The 25,882-nt window shown below is 46.0% G+C and overlaps 1 protein-coding gene across 6 annotated transcripts in view; it reads left to right on the top strand.

Annotated features, from left to right (window-relative positions):
* The window catches only part of LOC110504808 (collagen alpha-1(XXIII) chain), a 237,417-nt gene that overhangs the window by 4,758 nt on the left and 206,777 nt on the right, over positions 1-25,882 (top strand). The gene's annotated exons all lie outside the window — the stretch shown is intronic.

The following is a 25,882-nucleotide window of genomic DNA, read 5'->3' as shown; positions in this document are numbered from 1 at the left end:
ATAAGACAAAACTAGAACCTGCAGGACTTGCTTTTTAGAATGTGGTGTCAAAAAAGCAGAGCATATCTTTATTACAGACAGACCGATCCCCATCAACCATTAAATCTATCATACAATCTAAGGTAAACTGCTCTCAGTTTTAGTCATATTCGAACCAGTTTATTACTGACCACGCATTCCAAAATTGCAACTCTTTCTTAAGCGTTTCAGTGACTTCATTTAGCTGTGGTTGCTGATGCATATATTGTTGAATCATCAGCATACATGGACACACAGGCTTTGTTTAATGCCAGCTGCAGGTCATTGGTAAAAATAAAAAAGAGTAGAGGGCCTAGAGAGCTGCCCTGCGGTACACCACACTTTACATGTTTGACATTAGAGAAGCGTCCGTTAAAGAAAACCCTTTGAGTTCTATTAGATATATATCTCTGAATCTCAGAGGGACCAGACTGGGACAGGGTTAGGGAGAGGGGCTCGGAGGGACCAGACTGGGACAGGGTTAGGGAGAGGGGCTCAAAGGGACCAGACTGGGACAGGGTTCAGGAGAGGGGCTCGGAGGGACCAGACTGGGACAGGGTTAGGGAGAGAAGCTCAGAGGATCCATACTGGGACAGGGTTAGGGAGAGGGGCTCGGAGGGACCAGACTGGGACAGGGTTAGGGAGAGAGGCTCAGAGGGACCAGACTGGGACAGGGTTAGGGAGAGGGGCTCAGAGGGACCAGACTGGGACAGGGTTAGGGAGAGGGGCTCAGAGGGAGAGTGTGTGATAAATACCCCCCTAATGTCTCTGGGATGGCCAGGCCAGGGTTGCTCAGTGCCAGTGAGGCCTACTCACATTAATAGACGTTCCATCAATATGCCAAGTTTGGCCATGTTTGGCCATGTTTGTGGTGTATATTACATGGCCTGATAGTCTGTGAGATACAGACAGACACATAGGCACACACACCGTCAGATTAGTATTATTATTATTAAACACAGACACACGACCAGTCGTCGGCTATTCATTAATTTCTCTAATCGTAACTCATGAGTAATCCTGGAAGTTCCCTTTTTTTGGGGAAATTCAAGTTTCAGTATTTGCCATGCATGTTTCCTCTACTGTAGGACCCAGTTTGATAATGTGTGAACATGACTGACTGTTCCCTTGAAGTTGTTATTGTTACTTATCTAATCGTTGACACGAGAGCTTTTCCTCTGAACTTGTGAAGTACAGAACGGGATCCTAATTCACCATGACTGAGAAAGCATCTGGCTTTGAGGAAGAGTAAAACATAAGGGGTGTGTGTGTGTGTGTGTGTGTGTGTGTGTGTGTGCGCGTGCGTGCGTGCAGGGCTGTTTTCTTGCTGCTTTCTGTAGTTGGATGGCTCTTGTCTCCTCTGTCGCCAGCCTGGTTTCTACTGACCCCGTGGGAAGGGCAGAGGTTCCAGAACAGGTGAAAGCGTCCACATGCCGTCATTTCTGGAGCACCTTCAAAAACATTCCAGGTCCACGGGTGGCTCTGCTGCGTACTGTTGTTTCTCTCTGCTGGTTGTTGGAGGCCTGTTCAGTATGTACTCAATTAGGAGAGGCAAAGCAGAAAGTCCTACTGTTTTACTTCCTATGTACATCATCTCAATGATCGTAGAATAGAGTGTTATAGTAACCTGGTCTTGTAAAAGTAATGTGATTACTCATGATTTTCATGTAATTAGGTTGCTATTGTATTATTTCAGATGTTTGGTTTTATTCTATAGTTAATTATACAAAATGACTGTGTAATCAATGTGGTTTCACTATGGTTGCTCTGGTTTTGGAATATATTCTGAATCTATTTGTAGATCTTCATTTTTTTCTCTATTTAGCCCTAAAGCAGTGTTTGTACATTCTTAGCAAAAATGTGAGTGTCTTAAATGTAACCAAATAGCCCTTAACCACATTTTTACCATCTCTTAACAATTAGCCCGTCTTTGTCCAGGGTTGTTAAGTTGATTGGCCAGCTGATGTGTATATTTCAGATGGATGTCAGCCAATGAGCATGGGGTTTGTTGAGTCCTCTGCTTTCTTAATATGTTCTCATGGTCTGACTTCAGTATTCAACGTTTGTCGGTTACGTTTAGGCATGAATTCCCATTGGAATGTTCATTTAAGGGTTAAGGTTTGGGATAGGGTTAAATCCAAAACATTTAAACTAGTGTCTAGCACTGGAATAGGACCTGCATTCTTCAGAGCCGGACCTTGCGACTTTCGCCCGCCCGCCCTCCATCCCCATCCACAACGCCTTAGCAAGCCGCAAGCCTACTTGATGGTAATAGTGCTCACCGTTGCTCCTAGTGGCCGGTTTTGAAGGCATCTCCCTCCATCCTTGATCTGGTGGGTCCTGGCTGCTGTTCCCACACACATACTGTGTACTATATTTGATTAGTATATGTCACTGTGTGTATGCATGCTTGCAGACTGTGTGTGTGTGATTGTGTACCTGTGTGTGTGTCTGTGATTGTGTGCATGCAGTGTGTGTGCTTGCGTGTGTGCGTGTTTCCGTACCAGCGTGTATGTGTGTGTGTACATCAGAACCCCCTGTATGTGTCTGTCAGTGAGTCTGTCTGTCGGTCCCTGGTCCTTTGAGGGGCTGAAGTGATCTCTGCACGGCTCTGTAAGTCGAGCCCCTCTCACCTTAGCACCCACGCTCGCCACCGGAAACCTAACACTCTCTCCGACCACAGCACACACTGAGTCATTTCTGTGTGTGTGTGAGGTAATTCTGTCTCTGCAGCTATCTCTTCACCAAGGAGCTTAGCCCTCAGCAGTCTGCTCCACCGCCACCTATGGGCTCCTGTAGGTATAACATTTAATTCATTGTGCCTTTCCAATTAATAATGAAGGTTTAATAGTTGTTTTAGTATCATTATTTGAACGTGGATCTATGGTACTGACTGTAGTCACTCTGGGTGTAAGTGTGAGTGTGTCTGCAAATAAATATAAATGCCTTGTCATGCAATGTGGGGGGCCAGAAGTCTAGACAAAACACGTGTCACTGCAGTGAAGGCAGGACCATGACACTGTTATACTCGGCTACAGTGTCAGCCTAGGAGCTATAAGGCTCAAGCCAAGCATGTCACTCAGTCTGTCAGTTTAAGATGTTCAGGTGTTTGCAATTAACACTATCCATGCACACAACACACACAACACACTTTTGCACTTTATGAAAGCCATGTGTCGTCTGTAGCAGAGTGAAGGGGACATCTCTGTATTTTGCATGGAAGCCATTTTAACAGCCGTGGTATCAGTGGCAGTTCTGGCTTGTATGGCTCCCTGGGCGAACACCCCCTTCAGTGCTTTATTTATTTGGTAGCATTTCGTAGTGTGGCTGATTTTACTAATTGCATTCGTACTGTAAAAAGTTATGGGTGCGCTATTTGATAGATTCCCTCGCTCCCCCTACCTCGGGCTTCCAGTGGGGAGACCTAAGGTCAACCTAACCCCGCCCCCCTCCCCATCTCGTACTTCTGAGTGGGAGACCTTCTCAGGCAGTAGCCTGCCTAGCTCACAAACTAGAATCAGGGCGCCCACTCCGACAAGGTTAATTGACCCACAGTCCCACACGGTGACATGATATCATGTCACCGTGACGTGCAAATGAGAGATAGAAAACCGATCGAATGTCACCATTTCAAAAGGTATTGTGCGGGCGCCCCTGGGCGGCTGCCCATGTCACCTTTACCTAAATCTACCACTGCGAGGTATATAGGTTAGGGGCACCCACAAAAAATGAAAGCCCTTTTAACAGCCGTGGTACATAGGTTGGGGGCACCCACCCAAATATACATACAGTACATGTCAACCGCACCCATTGTTAAAAGGGCCTGGGGGGGGGGGTTGGCGGGGTCAGAGAGACCAGAGGGATAAGGGGTGAGGGGGTGACTGACGTCCTTCTCTGTCAGGTTCTCTGCCAGGCCCTTTTACCTCCTTGTCTCTCATCGGCCATCTTATTAAAGTTAGCTTTGTAAAACCACCCTGTTTAGAGATGGGCTGACTCGCACATTCTTCCCTTTGAAAAATAAACAGCTGGATGCAGGCAGGCCACAGTGCAGCCCGAGGAGGACCACGGGACCCCAGGAGAGAGAACCCTCTCATGCCCATAGAAATAGAATGAATAGAACATGCTTGGGACCTCTAACCGTGCCACTGCACAGCACACACAGACCATGGTTAGTGTGACACACACATATGCAAGGCTGAGGTTAGAGCTGCACACACACACACGCACAGTTCTGCACATGCTAATCCTGGCTGTTAGAAAACACTCCAGAATAGGACTAAAGTGGTAATATTGGCTGTAAAGTGGTAAAGTGGTGATATTGGCTGTAAAGTGGTGATATTGGCTGTAAAGTGGTAAAGTGGTGATATTGGCTGTAAAGTGGTGATATTGGCTGTAAAGTGGTAAAGTGGTGATATTGGCTGTAAAGTGGTGATATTGGCTGTAAAGTGGTAAAGTGGTGATATTGGCTGTAAAGTGGTGATATTGGCTGTAAAGTGGTAAAGTGGTGATATTGGCTGTAAAGTGGTGATATTGGCTGTAAAGTGGTGATATTGGCTGTAAAGTGGTAAAGTGGTGATATTGGCTGTAATGTGGTAAAGTGGTGATATTGGCTGTAATGTGGTAAAGTGGTGATATTGGTTGCCATGTGGTAAAGTGGTGATATTGGCTGTCATGTGGTAAAGTGGTGATATTGGCTGTAATGTGGTAAAGTGGTGATATTGGCTGTCATGTGGTAAAGTGGTGATATTGTCTGTCATGTGGTAAAGTGGTGATATTGGCTGTAAAGTGGTGATATTGGCTGTAATGTGGTAAAGTGGTGATATTGGCTGTAATATGGTAAAGTGGTGATATTGGTTGTCATGTGGTGATATTGGCTGTAATCCGTTGAATCCTGTAAATGATTAACTGCTGGGATTGGATTGATAAAGGGAAAATGAATGGGATAGGTCTTGGAAATTGAGACATTATGTGTGTGCATGTGTTCATATTCAAAGTGGAAATGACAGGGTTTTAGCAACATTAAATCTTATTAAAATCTGTTGGTTTACACCCCCAGGAAAAATATGACGACACTTATGACTACCAATAAATGTACTGGAGAATATTATCTATCATGCATTGAACTGCATCCATCTACTTAATGTATTCTGCCAACAATTCTTTACTGTACGTCATGGAAGTTTGAGTCAAATAGAACCTATTTTTAAAACCTCTTATAAAGTTGGTTTTGAAGCGTAAACTGGGAATTTGATATTTTTAACTGATATTACGGTTGTCTGCTTGCTTCATATCTGCAAAGTAGTTAAAACGCGGTCAGTTCCACTTTAAACAACTGGCTTATATTGGTATTTACCTTCGATGTCTGGCCGTAAACGGTCAGGAAAAGACAGTGAAGATCTCCTTCCACAGAGACCGTGAAGATCTCCTTCCACAGAGACCGTGAAGATCTCCTTCCACAGAGACCGTGAAGATCCCCTTCCACAGAGACCATGAAGATCTCATTCCACAGAGACCGTGAATATCTCCTTCCACAGAGACCGTGAAGATCTCCTTCCACAGAGACCGTGAAGATCTCCTTCCACAGAGACCGTGAAGATCTCCTTCCACAGAGACCGTGAAGATCTCCTTCCACAGAGACCTTGAAGATCTCCTTCCACAGAGACCGTGAAAATCTCCTTCCACAGAGACCGTGAAGATCTCATTCCACAGAGACCGTGAAGATCTCCTTCCACAGAGACCGTGAAGATCTCCTTCCACAGAGACCGTGAAGATCTCCTTCCACAGAGACCGTGAAGATCTCCTTCCACAGAGACCATGAAGATCTCCTTCCACAGAGTCCACGAAGATCTCCTTCCACAGAGACCGTGAAGATCTCCTTCCACAGAGACCGTGAAGATCTCCTTCCACAGAGACCGTGAAGATCTCCTTCCACAGAGACCATGAAGATCTCATTCCACAGAGACCGTGAAGATCCCCTTCCACAGAGACCGTGAAGATCCCCTTCCACAGAGACCGTGAAAATCTCCTTCCACAGAGACCGTGAAGATCTCATTCCACAGAGACCGTGAAGATCCCCTTCCACGGAGACCGTGAAGATCTCATTCCACAGAGACCGTGAAGATCTCCTTCCACAGAGACCATGAAGATCTCATTCCACAGAGTCCCATGCAGCAACTGAGCAGCAACAGCAACACAAACGTATGTTTGACTTAAAGGTCCAGTATATTGCAGCTTTGTGGGCGAGCTGACCAATTTCTAATTGAAAGCAAGTCTCTTTGAAACCAAGTAGATATGTTCTATGTGCACTATTTCTATGCTTTTTTTTGTTTTTACAAGGATCTCTCCAAGCGGAAGTGGAGACATGAGGTAGAGAGGAAGTGGAGATGCGAGGTAGATCGATGACTGAGATGTCTTTACAAGGTTATCTCACACTCTGAACCTACCATAATGTAGAGAGTGGATAATAAACATGACATCATTCTCCAACATGCTCTTATTTCCCTCCGTTCTCCCCTCTTCTTCATGATTTCTGATTACTCTAGCAATGGCTACAGAAGGTAAGCCAACGTACAGGTTCCGTATGTTTTGATATACCTGCACCACCATCTGGAGCAGCATAGCGTATGCTGACTTTCTTCCTTTATTCCTAGTAGTTTGGAAATATAGGATATTTCTTACAGTGCCCTTATTACTGCACTAAACCCAGTCAGTCTCAGCCCAGCTCACAGAGGAGTCCACAGTACAGTATGTATTACTGCACGAAACCCAGTCAGTCTCAAATGTTGTACTCTCAAATGTTGTATTTTGCCATCATTGTAAACCTGCCACACACACACTATACTATACATTTATTAAACATAAGAATGAGTGTGTTTTTGTCACAACGCGGCTCATGAGAAGTGACAAAGAGCTCTTATAGAACCAGGGCACAAATAATACTATAATAACAATCTGGCAGTGGCTTCTGATTAAATTACATTTTCACAGAACCGCTTGTTACAATTTCTATGAGTCTCTCTTGTTCAGATATTGGTAAGTGAACTGGAGGCAGGGCATGAAAGGGATAACGAATCCAGTTGTTTGTGTCGTCTGTTTCGGGAAAGTACTTGCGTAATTGCTCACCCAGCTCAATCTGTGCTTTGCTATATCACGACGCCCAGATGGTAAAGCTTCTCCGTATGCTCCTGGATGCGTTCCTCACCTCCATGTTCGGGGTGTTTTCTCCTGCTGACTTCATATTGGGGTCAGAGATTATGTCACTTTGTGTATGTAGGTGGCAGGGAAGTCTGGAGTATAACTGGAGTATTTAATAACTCAAAACACAAACTCCAAAACCAAAGTCTATAATAAAATAAATGTGGGTACAAGAACCCGTCGCACACCAATCCATAAAACATGAACATAACAATAAACAATCTCTGACAAGGACATGAGGGGAACAGAGGGTTAAATACACAACATATAATGAATGGGATTGGAACCAGGTGTGTAAGAAGAGCAGACAAAACCAATGGAAAATGAAACATAGATCAATGATGGCTAGAAGACAGGTGACGTCGATCGCCGAGCACCGCCCGAACAAGGAGAGGCATCGACTTCGGGCAGAAGTCGTGACAATAGCAATTAAACACTGGAATGGTAGATGTGCAGAAGATGAATGTGCAAGTAGAGATACCAGGGTGCAAAGGAGCAAGAAAAATAAATACATAAATACATTATGGTGATGAGGAAGTTGGATGGGCTATTTACAGATTGGCTATGTACAGGTGCAGTGATCTGTGAGCTGCGCTGAAAGCTGGTGCTTAAAGCTAGTGAGGGAGATTTGAGTCTCCAGCTTCAGTGATTTTTGCAGTTCGTTCCAGTCATTGGCAGCAGAGGACTGGAAGGAAAGGCGGCCAAAGGAAGAATTGGCTCTGTGGGTGACCAGTGAGATATATCTGCTACCGGTGGGTGCTGCTATGGTGACCGGTGAGCTGAGATAAGGTGGGGCTTTACCTAGCAGAGACTTGTAGATGACCTGGAGCCAGTGAGTTTGGCGACTAGTATGATGCGAGGGCCAGCCAACGAGAGCGTACAGGTTGCAGTGGTGGGTAGTATATGGGGCTTTGGTGACAAAACAGATGTCACTGTGATAGACTGCATCCAATTTGTTGAGTGGAGTGTTGGGGGCTATTTTGTAAATGACATTGCCGAAGTCGAGGATCGGCAGGATGGTCAGTTTTACGAGGGTATGTTTGGCAGCATGAGTGAAGGATGCTTTGTGTCATGGTCGGCATAAGAGACGGACCAAGGCGCAGCGTGATTAAAGTTCCACATCTTTTAATAAAGCGAAACTTCCAAACAGTAAACAAACAACGAAACGTGACATCAGTGGTGCTACATGCACATACACAAAACAATATCCCACAAAGCAGGTGGGAGAAAGGGCTTCCTAAATATGATCCCCAATTAGAGGCAACGATTACCAGCTGCCTCTAATTGGGAACCATACATCCCGGCCACATAGAAAATCGATGACTAGAACACCCCCCTAGTCACGCTCTGACCTAAACACCATAGAGAACCGAGGGCTCTCTATGGTCAGGGCGTGACACTTTGTTGCGAAATAGGAAGCCGATTCTAGATTTAATTTTGGATTGGAGATGCTTAATGTGAGTCTGGAAGGAGAGTTTACAGTCTTACCAGACACCTAGGTATTTGTAGTTGTCCACATATTCTAAATCAGAACCTTCCAGAGTAGTGATGCTGGACGGGCGAGCAGGTGCAGGCAGCGATCGGTTGAAGAGCATGCATTTAGTTTGCTTTTTTTGCTAAAATAAAAGTAAAACACTTGATATTTCAATGGGGTTGAATGTGGAATGCCTGTCATTGGCCAAATGCACAGCCAACAATTCCTGTCCCTTCAAAATACAAGTTCACCCTTCTAACATCATTCTATTAATCTACTATCTATTAAGTCATCTATTAATGCCAAGATAAAGTGATATTTCTCCATTTCTATTTCATGTTTAAGATGCAAAAATATTTACAACAATTATAGTGTTTATTGACCTATTAAGGAACTGCTGTTACTGTAAACGGATATGTCCTAGCCACCTAGTTAACCATTGGTAATCTGAGCATCGTTGACTGTGTCATTCTATTAATCTACTATCTATTAAGTCATCTATTAATAACTAGTAAGTTGTCTATTAATGTCAGGATACATTTATATTTCCCAATTTCTATTTTTGATTTAAGATAGTCACAAAAATGTGTGTTTATTGACCACCCACACACACACACTTCCCGTCATATCTTTGCTTCCTCTGTCCTTGTTTCCTCCATTCCTCGCCTTTCAAAGCACTTCGGAGGAGGAGGCCCAAGGGGAGGAACCTTCAATCCTCTCCCCCAATGTGCTTTGAGAAGGAGGTGAGGAATGAAGAAAACAAGGATAGAGGAAGCAAGGAGTGTGAGTGAGTGAGTAGCCGTGATACCCAGGCCCTGTCCAGACACAAACCCTAGTCTGAGAGGGATTGATGGGTGGTGACATGGTGAGAGCTGCACATTACCCTCTGATAGTCTTGGTGGAGTTTTGGCCATATTGCTTCCACGTGTCTAATCCTCTCAGATCTCCACAAGTGTCTAGCGAGTAGGCGCTAGGGGTTGTTTCCTTCATTCCTCACCTCCTTCTCAAAGCACATTGGGGGGGGGGATTGAAGGTTCCTCCCCTCAGGCCTCCTCCTCCGATGCTTTGAAAGAGAGACGAGGAATGGAGGAAACAGGGATGGAGGAAGCAAGAATTTGACGGCAAGTGGGCGGGTGGGTAAAATGCAATATAAACATAAAGAAAACATAGTGATAGAATAGACTGACTGCCTCTCTTTTTAATGTTGTGTGTGTGTGTGTGTGTGTGTGTGTGTGTGTGTGTGTGTGTGTGTGTGTGTGTGTGTGTTGTAACGGTTCTCTTGTTGTGAAGTAGAAGCGGACCAAAAAGCAGCGTGGTGGTTGTTCATTGTATTTTAATGAAGACACGATACATGAACAAACTAACGAAAACAAGAAACGTGAGAACTCAAAACAGCCCTATCTGGTGCAAACACAAAGACAGGAACAATCACCCACAAACACACAGTGAAACCCAGGCTACCTAAGTATGATTCTCAATCAGAGACAACTAATGACACCTGCCTCTGATTGAGAACCATACTAGGCCGAAAACATAGAAATGCCCCAAAACATAGAAAAACAAACATAGACTGCCCACCCAACTCACGCCCTGACCATACTAAATAAATACAAAACAACAGAAATAGAGGTCAGAACGTGACATGTGTGTGTGTCACTCCTACTTATCATCTGCCATTATAAAGCTGTAAGTACCAACAGGGTTCCAATAGAATCCAGGCTGTATCACATCCGGCCGTGATTAGGAGTCCCAAAGGGCGGCGGACAATTGGCCCAACATTGTCCGGGTTTAGCCGGGGTAGGCCGTCGTTGTAAATAAGAATGTGTTCTTAACTGACTTGTCAAGTTATATAAAGGTAAAATACAATAAATAACAGGCTCCAGGATTAATTGCTGCTCATTACTGTCATCTAGTGGAATTTAAAAGGCTACTACATACTATTCAACTTCTAAAATGTTGATAAGAACCCCAAAAAACATTGTTTATGTCCATGAAAGAATATATCTGATTGTCAATACTGATGAGTTTTAGGTCTGCATATGTGAGAGCGTTAAAAATATTGGACATTTCTAGAATAATTTTGTGCACTGTGGCACAGAATCAGGATGACAGGGTATGGTCCCTTGATAGGATAGAATGGAGAGACCTGTGAGCTTGTCTCATGAAAACCCTGTAGGTTGCACATCTTGTACGACATGATATATGGTTCCATATATAGTTACATAGCCTCGTCTCATAGACTTGGTTGCAAGTTCGAGTCTCAATGCGGACAACTTTGACATTTTAGCTAATTAACAACTTTTCAACTACTTACTACATTTTAGCTAATTACAACTACATAGCAACTAGGTAGAATGTTAGCTAACCCTTTCCCTAACTCTAACCTTAACCTTAACACCTAACCCTAACCCCCACCCTAGCTAAAGTTTGCAAGTTAGCTAATGTACATGGATAAGGGGGACCTAATCAGTCATCCTAGATCAGCTACTCTGAGACACTTTGTGAGTACAGGCCTAGAGCTCCCTAAATGTTAGGGTGTGTGATGACCTGGCCAGTCATTTGTAGGTCGTCTCTGTAGCCTCAGACCTTTAAACTCTTAATCTGAATATCTCACCCTGCTCTCTACCTCTTCGTTGTCACTCTGTTGAATGATGTCATTCTCTGACCTCTCCCCTCCTCCTGAGCCCATGCCCTCAACAGACAGAATAGCAACACGAGCAGAGCTACAGTACCCCTCATTCTGAAATGACACAGTCTACAATGCTCAGATAACCACTGGTTAACTAGGTGGCCAAGACATATCAGTTAGTTATCATTTGCAGTAACAGACATTCCTTAATAGGTCAGTAAACACTATAACTGTTGTGACTATCGTATCATCTTAAACATGAAATAGAAATGGAGAAATAAATCTTTATCTTGGCATTAATAGATGACTTAATAGATAGTAGAAGAAAGATGTTACAGGGGTGAACTCGTATTTTGAAGGGGCAAAATGTTTTTGCGCAAAAAATGAATACTCACATGTATTTGAATACCTAAGTCCATTCGGATATTCAAATAACCGTGCACATCACTATTTTCCCATGTCTTCTTCCCTGCCCCTCGGACGTATAACCATGCGAAGTATCCCTCCCTGTGACCGAGGTGCTGAGAGTTAGAGTGAGGAAGATGGTGAAAAGAGAGTCATTTTTTATATCCAAATCATACGACAGGAGCTTGCCAATAAATATATAAAGGAGGGCTACCACTCACACACACACACACATGCACACACACACACACACACACACACACACACACACACACACACACAGATGCACACACACACACACATACACACAGATGCACACACGCACGCACGCACGCACGCACGCACGCACACACACACACACAGATGCGCACACACACACACACATACACACATACACAGATGCACACACACAGATGCACGCACGCACGCACACACACACACACACACACACACACACATACACACATACACAGATGCACACGCACGCACGCACGCGCACACACACACACACACACACACACACACACACACACACACACACACACACACTTGCTCCCAGATCTGATATTTAATGAAGCCCTTGTGATAGAATAACAGTTTCCACCTCTCTGCAGTGACCCTGACCACTTCACAGCCCCAACAAGCCCTGGTTAGTATTACAACTATCCTCTGTAGACACGTCATTCTCCCACCACCTCCCAAATGAGAGGTTGTAAAAGCTTTTAAATCTGGAGCTGAACTCTTTGAATGGCCCTCAGCATCACTGATCCCTGTCAGTCTGAAAGTCTGTGATTATGCTGCCTGGCTCTCAAACACTCAACATCAGTCACTCCATAAGGTATCTAATGGTGGTTATTAGGACATTCAGCACATGGGTATCAACACCACTCACTCCTAAGGTGTGTGTGTGTCTCTAATGATTAGTAGGACATTCAGCACCTGGGTATCAACACCAGTCACTCCCTCCAGATGTGAGTGTCTGAATTCTTCATGGTTTGTAAGTCCAGGGTTCCAGCCCTAGGCCTTTTCTGTACTCTCTCTCTCTCTCTCTCTCTCTCTCTCTCTCTTTCACTCTCCCTCCCTCCATCCCTTCATCCCTTCATCCCTTCTTTGACTCTATATGTTTTCAAGTAGGGAATGTTTGACTGTATCCCAGAGCTTTACTAGCCTGTTATCACGGAGGTCCTAGGGATCTATAGTCGGGCAATCTGTTAATGTTGTGTATACGTTAGCACAAAGTTCGCTAATAGTGAGGGGAGGGGACTGAGATGGCTATTGCACACCCTGTGTAAACACAGTCAGGATGTAGAGTATGATTTACGTCCCACGTTAAAAGTGGTCCCCTGCAGGTGCGTCCAACCCACAAGCTCTTTCCCAAGAGTAGTACTCTCTCCCTCACACAGTCAGTCGATGTCAGGCGGACAAAGTGACAGGGGACAGAGAACGGTTAGGGAATTTGACATTTATATGGAAATTTAGACAAATGTTCAGGCACAGAGTTTTAGCCGAAATCCGCCTAGTTCTTCAATCCCCAAATCTTGGACTGCTACAGGAACAACCCAGGAGGTCAAACTAACATAAGTATTTTGCCATTTACCCTGAGAAAGACATCTATCATTCAGCTGCTGTTGTTCAGCTGTCACACTGTAAACAACACTGTCTGCCAATGAACTGAGATGACTTCATACGCTCATACAAGTTGATGATGAGGACATAACAACATTACAGTTATGTTCTACAACCATTATTCTGTCTCTCTTGAGTTCAGGCCCAATGAGTGTTAATAGTGTTAAGTGTGTGTTTCTAAGTGTTAATGAGCGTGCTGCGGTTGACCACGCCGTGACTTAGAACCGTTAAAGGAAAGAACTCTGTTTCCGTCAGGGCCGCTAGTACAGATGAGAGTTCTCTGTCTCTCCTCTCTGTCTTTCCCTCCAGTCTCCGGTTCTAGAGGCTTGAACATGCTTTAGATAGGATTTAAACCTTTAAGGGTGCGTAGCCCAACCTCATTTAGAAAGCTTCTGCTGTGGAGAGTGTGTGTGTGTGTGTGTGTGTGTGTGTGCACAGGCATGTTTGTTTGTGTGTGTGTGCGCAGGCATGTTTGTTTGTGTGTGTGTGTGTGTGTGTGTGCGCAGGCATGTTTGTTTGTGTGTGTGCGCATGCATGTTTGTGTGTGTGTGTGTGTGTGTGTGTGCCACAGCCCAGCCTCGTTAACCTAGTGTCGCAGTTCAGGAGCTCTCTTCTGGCCACACGCGGAGTAGAGGCTGGTTGCTGCGCTTTTACAAGGTGGGAGAGAATACAAACCCACACACACACACACACACACGTTATATCTACATCTCCATAGTCAACAAATAGGTGGGCACGGGCGAGGAGATGCTGGCCAATGCCACCCCTATGGTTCTAGGACCCCTGCCCAGGGCCCATAAAACCTAATGCCCTGTGTCTCTGACATAACCTGTTTATTTAGAATGTTGTGTCATCATCTGCATCTGGTTATCATTGTGGAACTCTGGGGAGGGAGGGAGGGAGGGAGGGAGGGAGGGAGGGAGGGAGGGAGGGAGAGAGAGAGAGACTTGACTTTTCGTCTTTCTTTACTGAAACTTTCTCATTTCACTTAAACCCCCCCCCCCCCCCTTAAAAATAAAACACAAATATATCCTGTACTGCATACATGTACCATACTCACCTTGCCCTCTACCACATGATACAAAACAACATCATAATACCCAAAACAATACCCACTCCTACAACTGTATATCCAAAACATCTTCCCCAGCTATACACACTATTTCTCCTGAAACATCTCTACACTTTTTATCATTCTATAGAACTCAAACTCAACCCTGAGGTGTGCAGAGACCATCCCATTAAACAATAGTAAAGGGTCTGTTATCCCCCCACCTTTGACCCTGTTCCTCCTTGTTAGCCAAATAGCCAACTTCGCCTGAGCAAACAGAAAATTTAACAAAACACATTTGGCCTTTTCCTTATTTGAATACCTGTACCCCATTATATACATCCCAACAGTAAAAACCACCACCAACCTCTCACATAGACATTCCAACAGAGACATTAATGCCATTAACCTGGCGCACACAGAAAACACATGAATCACAGTTTCTTTCATTACACAGAAAGGACACCCCTGTCTGATTCCCGGTTCAACCATTGCCAACCAGCTGTTAGTGTCCAGGGCTCCATGAAGAACACTCCACTGGAGGTCCCCTGACCTCTTTGGTACTGGGGGTTTGTAGAGCCCCCTCCACCTAAAACCCACCATACTTTCCGCCCCATATACCCCCTGCCACTGATGTGCCTTCACTCCTGTTAGGCTCCTAATGTTCCTAACCTTAACGCAGAGGTTGTAGAGGGCTTTACCTCCCACATCCTCAAACTCCCCCAGGCTCGGAGTGTTGAAATCTAACAAGTCCTCCAGACCCCCTTGCCAGTCCCCAGTCTCTGCCGTCACCTGCAGTGGCGGAAACATTGGTGGCCCCTCCCCCTTTGGCCGCTCAAACACCCCCCCCCCCCCCCCTTACCTGCTCAGACAGTGCCTCCTGGACCTGAATCTCTCCAGCAGCCTAAGGGACGTTATTCCTGTTTGTTGTGCCAGGACTTTCTGAGTTTTCCACCCCTTCTCTCCCAGCAGTCGCAGGTCACCCAGCCTTTGTAAACCCGCTGCCATCAGTTGCCTCTGCAGGGTGACCGACTGTACCGATCTCAAAGGGATGGCTGGGTTGTGGAAGATAGGCTGCTCCCACACCCACAGCCCAGGTCCCACACCCCCTTCTCATGTGGGCCTTAATAGCTGCCAGGCCCTCAGCACCGCAGAGTAAAAATCTGAGAGACCTGCTGTACTCAGCCTCTCCAGCTTCATGAGGAACAGCTGCAGCTCTCCTCAGCAGCGTGCATGCTGGTTCCCTCCAGCCAACATCCGTATGGTACAGCAGTCTCTGCACCGCCTTTAGCAGGAAAGTAGCCATCCTATGCTTCAGTTCAACCAGGCCCTGTCCTCCTTCATGGACGGTCATGTACAACACTGTCGCCCTCAGCCAGTGATGGCCCGACCAGAAGAAGTCCACCAGCTTGCGTTGAAGGTCTGCGAGCAGACCGGCGGGGAGGTTGAGGACAGCCAGTTCATGCCACAGGGAAGATGCTACCAGCTTGTTGATTATCAGCACCCTCCCTCTATATGACGCTTGGGACACGAGCCACCCACAGGGCCAGTCTTGACACCACTGCCTGTGACAGCCCCTCAGAGTTCTTCCTGGCCCACCTCTCTGAGGTGACCATCACAGAAGCGTCATCTGCATATGCTAACACTGCTATGCCTTTCACCACATCCATGCCTGTCCAGTACACTCCCTGCAGTCTCCTGCGTAGCAGTCCCAAAAAAGGCTCAAGTATTACAAAGCATGTAAAGGTCTGTAATTCTCTCTTCAACTGTGAGAGACGGAATCTAAAACTAAAATCCAGAAAATCACATTTTATGATTTTTAAGTAATTAATTTACATTTTATTGCATGACATAAGTATTTGATCACCTACCAACCAGTAAGAATTCCGGCTCTCACAGACCTGTTAGTTTTTCTTTAAGAAGCCCTCCTGTTCTCCACTCATTACCTGTATTAACTGCACCTGTTTGAACTCGTTACCTGTATAAAAGACACCTGTCCACACACTCAATCAAACAGACTCCAACCTCTCCACAATGGCCAAGACCAGAGAGCTGTGTAAGGAAGGACATCAGGGTTAAATTGTAGACCTGCACAAGGCTGGGATGGGCTACAGGACAATAGGCAAGCAGCTTGGTGAGAAGGCAACAACTGTTGGCGCAATTATTAGAAAATGGAAGAAGTTCAAGATGACGGTCAATTACCCTCGGTCTGGGGCTCCATGCAAGATCTCACCTTGTAGGGCATCAATGATCATGAGGAAGGTGAGGGATCAGCCCAGAACTACACGGCAGGACCTGGTCAATGACCTGAAGAGAGCTGGGACCACAGTCTCAAAGAAAACCATTAGTAACACACTACGCCGTCATGGATTAAAATACTGCAGCGCACGCAAGGTCCCCCTGCTCAAGCCAGCGCATGTCCAGGTCCATCTGAAGTTTGCCAATGACCATCTGGATGATCCAGATGAGGAATGGGAGAAGGTAATGTGGTCTGATGAGACAAAAATAGAGCTTTTTGGTCTAAACTCGCCATGTTTGGAGGAAGAAGAAGGATGAGTACAACCCCAAGAACACCATCCCAACCGTGAAGCATGGAGGTGGATATATCATTCTTTGGGGATGCTTTTCTGCAAAGGGGACAGGACGACTGCACCGTATTGAGGGGAGGATGGATGGGGCCATGTATCGCGAGATCTTGGCCAACAACCTCCTTCCCTCAGTAAGAGCATTGAAGATGGGTCGTGGCTGGGTCTTCCAGCATGACAACGACCCGAAACACACAGCCAGGGCAACTAAGGAGTGGCTCCGTGAGAAGCATCTCAAGGTCCTGGAGTGGCCTAGCCAGTCTCCAGACCTGAACCCAATAGAAAATCTTTGAAGGGAGCTGAAAGTCCGTATTTCCCAGCGACAGCCCCGAAACCTGAAGGATCTGGAGAAGGTCTGTCTACTCTCTCCTGTCTCCGGTCTCCTCTCTCCTGTCTCCTCTCTCCTGTCTCCTCTCTCCTGTCTACTCTCTCCTGTCTCCTGTCTACTCTCTCCTGTCTTCTCTCTCCTGTCTCCTCTCTCCTGTCTACTCTCTCCTCTCTCCTTTCTCCTCTCTCCTGTCTACTCTCTCCTGTCTCCTGTCTACTCTCTCCTCTCTCCTGTCTCCTCTATCCTGTCTACTCTCTCCTGTCTACTCTCTCCTCTCTCCTGTCTACTCTCTCCTGTCTCCTCTCTCCTCTCTCCTGTCTACTCTCTCCTGTCTCCTGTCTCCTCTCTCCTCTCTCCTCTCTCCTGTCTACTCTCTCCTGTCTACTCTCTCCTCTCTCCCGCCTACTCTCTCCTCTCTCCTGTCTACTCTCTCTTGTCTACTCTCTCCTCTCTCCCGTCTACTCTCTCCTCTCTCCCTTCTACTCTCCTCTCTCTCCTCTCTCCTCTCTCCTGTCTACTCTCTCCTCTCTCATGTCTACTCTCTCCTCTCTCCTGTCTACGCTCTCCTGTCTCCTGTCTACTCTCTCCTGTCTCCTCTCTCTCTTGTGCAAGTTCTCCCACTTAAAAATATGAGAGGCCTGTAATTTTCATCATAGGTACACTTCAACTATGACAGACAAAATGAGAGAAAAAAAATCCAGAAAATCACATTGTAGGATTTTTAATGAATTTATTTGCAAATTATGGTGGAAAATAAGTATTTGGTCAATAACAAAAGTTTATCTCAATACTTTGTTATATACCCTTTGTTGGCAATGACAGAGGTCAAATGTTTTCTGTAAGTCTTCACAAGGTTTTCACACACTGTTGCTGGTATTTTGGCCCATTCCTCCATGCAGATCTCCTCTAGAGCAGGGATGTTTTGGGGCTGTTGCTGGGCAACACAGACTTTCAACTCCCTCCAAAGATTTTCTATGGGGTTGAGATCTGGAGACTGGCTAGGCCACTCCAGGACCTCCAGGACCGTTGCCCGGGCGGTGTGTTTGGAATCATTGTCATGCTGAAAGACCCAGCCACGTTTCATCTTCAATGCCCTTGCTGATGGAAGGAGGTTTTCACTCAAAATCTCATGATACATGGCCCCATTCATTCTTTCCTTTACACGGATCAGTCGTCCTGGTCCCTTTGCAGAAAAACAGCCCCAAAACATGAATTTTCCACCCCCATGCTTCACAGTAGGTATGGTGTTCTTTGGATGCCACTCAGCATTCTTTGTCCTTCAAACACGACGAGTTGAGTTTTTACCAAAAAGTTATATTTTGGTTTCATCTGATCACATGACATTCTCCCAATCTTTTTCTGGATCATCCAAATGCTCTCTAGCAAACTTCAGACGGGCCTGGACATGTACTGGCTTAAGCAGGGGGACACGTCTGGCACTGCAGGATTTGAGTCCCTGGCGAAGTAGTGTGTTACTGATGGTAGGCTTTGTTACTTTGGTCCCAGCTCTCTGCAGGTCATTCACTAGATCCCCCTGTGTGGTTCTGGGATTTTTGCTCACCGTTCTTGTGATAATTTTGACCCCACGGGGTGAGATCTTGCGTGGAGCCCCAGATCGAGGGAGATTATCAGTGGTCTTGTATGTCTTCCATTTCCTAATAATTGCTCCCACAGTTGATTTCTTCAAACTAAGCTGCTTACCTATTGCAGATTCAGTCTTCCCAATCTGGTGCAGGTCTACAATTTTGTTTCTGGTGTCCTTTGGCAGCTCTTTGGTCTTGGCCATAGTGGAGTTTGGAGTGTGACTGTTTGAGGTTGTGGTGTCTTTTATACTGATAACAAGTTCAAACAGGTGCCATTAATACAGGTAACGAGTGGAGGACAGAGGAGCCTCTTAAAGAAGAAGTTACAGATCTGTGAGAGCCAGAAATCTTGCTTGTTTGTAGGTGACCAAACACTTATTTTCCACCATAATTTGCTAATAAATTCATTCAAAATCCTACAATGTGATTTTCTGGAATATTTTCTCTCATTTTATCTGTCATAGTTGAAGTTTACCTATGATGAAAATTACAGGCCTCTCATCTTTTTAAGTGGGAGAACTTGCACAATTGGTGGCTGACTAAATACTTTTTTGCCCCACTGTACAGCCTTTTCTTAGTAAAACACAAAAGTAAAACTGAAATAGATACTGTAGTCTTTCCATCGTATAGTCAGACACATTCTGGCTCGTACACAATATTTAGTTGGTACTGAGGTCGGTTTGATTTTAGTTTCATTATAAAAAAACATCACGGTTTTTCAATTTCGGTTTCAATTAATAACAATAAAAAGATTAAATGCATTATGTGGGTTGAATGCTGTAGCATCACAGAATAAAACAATTAATACAAGTTCCCATGATGGTAGTGACTGCTTATCACTTATTCACCATCATTTATTCACATTACGTTAATCAAATATTTCAGTTGTGTATATTACACATTTTTTTTAAATGTAGTGACTTTATTATTTCGTTCCAAGTCATCATCTCTGCTGCCTATGCTGTCTGACAAAAACACTATTTTAGTAGTTCTTTAATGTAAATAAGGCGTACTTTTATGATGCCTGAATACCAACTATCAATGACTTAGATCATGTATTTTCAGGTAGAGATACCTCACGAAGCAACTGCTCTCTATCCCTCTCCAACCTGCATTCTTCTGTCTCTTTTACATAGCGAGCGTAAACGAGACGCACACCGGACAAGTCGGAGCGCAATGGATTATAGTTTTTGAAGTTAATTACCAGTTTTCTGCGTAAACTATGTGGAATATTGGCCTGTTGGAAACTTCAATTCCATTCTACATTGCACAGTTCTGGCTTGATCTGCTTTACCTCTAGAGAAACTGCAATGTCTGCGTTGAGATCACAGAACAAAAACAGAGGGAATGGAATTCAAGTAATTGAACCGACATTGGTCAATTAGTTATTCAAAAAAATGAAAGTTTGGTTAATCGCTCAGTACCTTTAGTTAGATATTGTCTATGCTTTATTTGTGTAAATGAAAAGGTGTTGGAGGTCTTTTGGAACTTTGTGAACATTATGAACTGCTTTGAGATGAGACTGACTGGGAGAAGGATTGAAACCCAATCCGCCCGTGATGTCTTGGAATGACTGTCATGTATATTGAGCTGCACTGGCATGGTATGAAGGCCACACAAAAACAGCTGTTGTTGTTGACCACATGCATATCTATTTTGCCTCCTGTCCATAATGATATTTTAGGACAGTCCACATCTCTGACATTTCAACGCACGCTGTTTGAATGTTACATTAAAGTGACAGGGAGTTCTGATTCTAATAACAATAATAAATTGAACTGACTTTGACATTGACCGGTCACTGATAGACATCTGACCATACTTTAGCTAAGAAACACAGTTTCAAACCAGTAATGGGTACTGGGGATACCGGGGTTACTGGGGATACAGGGGTTACTGGGGATACTGGGGTTACTGGGGATACTGGGAGTACTGGGGATACCGGGGTTACTGGGGATACCGGGGTTACTGAGGATACAGGGGTTACTGGGGATACTGGGAGTACTGGGAGTACTGAGGATACAGGGGTTACTGGGGATACTGGGGTGGGGGAACTGAGGATACAGGGGATACTGGGAGTACTGGGGATACTGGGAGTACTGGGGATACTGGGGATACTGGGAGTACTGGGGATACTGGGAGTACTGGGCATACTGGGGTGGGTGTACTGGGGATACTGAGGATACAAGGGTTACTGGGGATACAGGGGTTACTGGGGATACTGGGGTTACTGGGGATACTGGGAGTACTGGGGATACTAGGAGTACTGGGAGTACTGGGGATACTGGGGTTACTGGGGATACTGGGAGTACTGGAGGTACTGGGGGTACTGGGGTGGGGGTACTGGGGGTACTGAGGTTACAGGGGTTACTGGGGTTACTGGGGATACTGGGGGTACTGGGGATACTGTGGATACTGGGGTGGGGTTACTGGGGGTACTGAGGATACTGGGGATACTGGGGTGGGGGTAATGGGGATACAGGGGTTACTGGGGATACTGGGGTGGGGGACCTGGGTGTACTGGGTTGGGGTACTGGGGGGGGGGGGGCTACTGGGGGTAATGGGTTGGGGTACTGGGGGGCTACTGGGGGTAATGTGGTGGGGGACCTGGGTGTACTGGGTTGGGGTATTGAGGTGGCTACTGGTGGTAATGGGGTGGGGGACCTGGGTGTACTGGGCTGGGGTACTGGGCGGGGGGCTACTGGTGGTAATGGGGTGGGGGCACTGGTTGTACTGGGTTGGGGTACTGGGGGGGCTACTGGGGGTAATGTGGTGGGGGACCTGGGTGTACTGGGTTGGGGTATTGGGGTGGCTACTGGTGGTAATGGGGTGGGGGGCCTGGGTGTACTGGGCTGGGGTACTGGGGGGGGGCTACTGGTGTTAATGGGGTGGGGGCACTGGTTGTACAGGTTGGGATACTGGGGGGAGGGGCTACTGGTGGTAATGGGGTGGGGGCACTTGGTGTACTGGTTGGGGTACTGGGGGGGGCTACTGGTGGTAATGGGGTGCGGGCACTGGGTGTACTGGGCTGGGGTACTGGGGGGGGGGGGCTACTGGTGGTAATGGGGTGGGGGCACTGGTTGTACAGGTTGGGATACTGGGGGGAGGGGCTACTGGTGGTAATGGGGTGGGGGCACTTGGTGTACTGGTTGGGGTACTGGGGGGGGCTACTGGTGGTAATGGGGTGGGGGCACTTGGTGTACTGGTTGGGGTACTGGGGGGGGCTACTGGTGGTAATGGGGTGGGGGCACTGGGTGTACTGGGCTGGGGTACTGGGGGGGGGGGGGCTACTGGTGGTAATGGGGTGGGGGCACTGGGTGTACTTCCCAAGTGATGTCCATGTGTGCTGGGCCAGCACTGCCGGTACTGATGGGCACACACGTGCCCAAGCATGCACATGAGCGTGCACACATGCACAGAAACAGACATGGACACACACACACACACACACGCACACACACACAAACACACTGAGCTGAGCTCTGCACGGCCCAGCATGTTAGCACCAAAAGGACTAGCTGCATCTGGCTGGTTTAACTAACACCAGAGTTCTCTATAGAAACGGAATGAGAAGAATGACTAGAATGGCCATACCCACTGAGTCACCACTGTTCTATATGTCCTCTTTTTATATGCCTTCCTCCGTCTCTGCATTCAGCCCATAGCAATATAATCTAGATTGTATTTATATGATTCAGCCAATACACAGAGTAGTGAGTACAAAGCAAGGTGTTTTCTGTTGGTTACAGTGATTCAATATTTCCATTGTATCATGGCATGTGCTTCTGTGGTGTATATCTCTGGCTGATCCTACACCTGTTCTTATCATTACTGAGATCTCTCCATAGAACTGTCCCCATGTTGTCCTCCTCCTGTTCTCTCTCTCTCTTCCATCCTCCATCTAACCATGTTTAAACATGATCCAACCTGCAACGTTATCAATGACTTTAGCCTATATGCTGTATCTCTCTATCACCCTAACCCCTAGTCTTTCTCTTCCTTCATCCATCCATTCAGAACATCGTCTTTCCCACTCTGATACCCACACACTCACTCTCTGTGACCTTCCCCTTCTACAGTTCACAGAACAGGAAAATAATCCTGCTGCCATAGGAAATGTGAATTGTTATGTGGATTATAATGAATGGACATATTGTGTAGGTGTTGATACATTTCTCCTTAGGGCAAATCAAGTCTGACAACTCCTCTGTATAGCCCAGTACACAGTCGCTACCTCTCTCCTCCATACAGCCCAGTACACAGTCCCTACCTCTCTCCTCCGTATAGCCCAGTACACAGTCGCTACCTCTCTCCTCCATACAGCCCAGTACACAGTCCTTACCTCTCTCCTCCATATATCCTAGTACAGTCCCTACCTCTCTCCTCCATGTAGCCCAGTACACAGTCCCTACCTCTCTCCTCTGTATATCCTAGTACACAGTCCCTACCTCTCTCCTCCATATAGCCCAGTACACAGTCCCCACCTCTCTTCTCCATATATCATAGTACACAGTCCCTACCTCTCTTCTCCATAAAGCCCAGTACACAGTCCCTACCTCTCTTCTCCATATAGCCCAGTACACAGTCCCTACCTCTCTCCTCCATATAGCCCAGTACACAGTCCCTACCTCTCTCCTCCATATAGCCCAGTACACAGTCCCTACCTCTCTCCTCCATATAGCCCAGTACACAGTCTCTACCTCTCTCCTCCATATAGCCCAGTACACAGTCCCTACCTCTCTTCTCCATATAGCCCAGTACACAGTCCCTACCTCTCTTCTCCATATAGCCCAGTACACAGTCCCTACCTCTCTCCTCCATATAGCCCAGTACACAGTCCCTACCTCTCTCCTCCATATAGCCCAGTACACAGTCCCTACCTCTCTCCTCCATACAGCCCATTGTGTCACCAGAGACACACACGTTAGCCTATTAGCATGCTGAGTAGCACTCTGTGAATTCCTGTGTTTCTTTTTAATGAAGCCACTTGCTGTTGGGGATCAGGGTTTATATATAGTCTTTCATTATCCCCTGTCTCAGATCCCAGTTCCTTCTCAGGTGTCTATCGTAAGACTGATGGCACAAGTGTTGGCCTGTTCCAGACAGGAGGGTGTGTGGAGGGGCTTAGTGTGTGTGTGTGTGTGGGTGTGTGCATGTGTGCGTGTGTCTGTGCTTGTGTCCACGTGTGAAGGGCTTGGCATGTAAACCTGGTCTTGCTGCTGATCAGGCCCGGAGATACAGAGTAATGAAGAGGGGGATTGTCACCTCTGTGAGTAGACTGATGGAGGCATGAAGAGACAGACAGAAGGAGGTGTGATGGAATGGATTCCTCTGATCCAACAGAGTTACAGAGGTCATGACCTCTGACAGGTGTGAGGGATGGTTCTTATTGGCTGACTGACCATATGGCATCTGTTGGAACAGGTGCGGACAGGAGAGAGAGGGAAGAGTTACACTCCCACTAACGGGTTAGTGCTGGGTGGCAAGTCACGCTTCAACACCTCACCTCTTCTGCTCCTCCTGTGTGTGTGTGTGTGTGTGTGTGTGTGTGTGTTACATGTGATTGTAATAGTCTGTGTGATACCTCTCGTTACACAAACTCTCGTTACACTAACTGTTGTCCACTAACTTCAATAACATCAGATATTTTCCTGTGAAGGATAAAACACCTCCACCTACCTCGATTGCGACATTGGCAACATATCACTCGCCAATCTAATTGGCTGCGTGTTTTCTCAGCTCCACATTAGGCATTTAGACTTACACGTAACTGCCAAAATAACGGAAACCGTGTCCAAATAGGGCGTTGGGCACCACAAACCAGAACAGCTTCAATGTGCCTTGGCATAGATTCTACAAGTGTCTGGAACTCTATTGGAGGGATGCAACACCGTTCTTCCACAAGAAATACCATCATTTGGTGTTTTGTTGATGGTGGTGGAAAACGCTGTCTCAGGCGCCACTCCAGAATTTGTGTGTTCTATTGGGTTGAGATCTGGTGACTGAGATGGCCATGGCATATGGTTTACATAGTTTTCATGCTCATCAAACCATTCAGTCACCTCTCGTGCCCTGTGGATGGAGGCATTGTCAACCTTAGCCATGGTAGCCAAAATAATGTCCAAACAGTTACGTGTATGTTAATGAGAGGTTCTCCTTCCAAAGTCCAAACAGTTACCTGTATGTTAATGAGAGGTTCTCCTGCCAAAGTCCAAACAGTTACCTGGATGTTAATGAGAGGTTCTCCTTCCAAAGTCCAAACAGTTACCTGTATGTTAATGAGAGGTTCTCCTTCCAAAGTCCAAACAGTTACCTGTATGTTAATGAGAGGTTCTCCTGCCAAAGTCCAAACAGTTACCTGGATGTTAATGAGAGGTTCTCCTTCCAAAGTCCAAACAGTTACCTGTATGTTAATGAGAGGTTCTCCTTCCAAAGTCCAAACAGTTACCTGTATGTCAATGAGAGGTTCTCCTGCCAAAGTCCAAACAGTTACCTGTATGTTAATGAGAGATTCTCCTTCCAAAGAGTTACCTGTATGTTAATGAGAGGTTCTCCTGCCAAAGTCCAAACAGTTACCTGTATGTTAATGAGAGATTCTCCTTCCAAAGTCCAAACAGTTACCTGTATGTTAATGAGAGGTTCTCCTGCCAAAGTCCAAACAGTTACCTGTATGTTAATGAGAGGTTCTCCTTCCAAAGTCCAAACAGTTACCTGTATGTTAATGAGAGGTTCTCCTGCCAAAGTCCAAACAGTTACCTGTATGTTAATGAGAGATTCTCCTTCCAAAGAGTTACCTGTATGTTAATGAGAGGTTCTCCTTCCAAATTCCAAAGAGTTACCTGTATGTTAATGAGAGGTTCTCCTTCCAAATTCCAAAGAGTTACCTGTATGTTAATGAGAGGTTCTCCTTCCAAATTCCAAAGAGTTACCTGTATGTTAATGAGAGGTTCTCCTTCCAAATTCCAAAGAGTTACCTGTATGTTAATGAG

Source organism: Oncorhynchus mykiss, chromosome 31 (assembly GCF_013265735.2).
Source record: "Oncorhynchus mykiss isolate Arlee chromosome 31, USDA_OmykA_1.1, whole genome shotgun sequence".
Classification (NCBI taxonomy): Eukaryota; Metazoa; Chordata; class Actinopteri; order Salmoniformes; family Salmonidae; genus Oncorhynchus; species Oncorhynchus mykiss.
The sequence above is the reverse complement of the archived record's forward strand: the minus strand, read 5'-3'. Positions and strand labels throughout refer to the sequence as shown.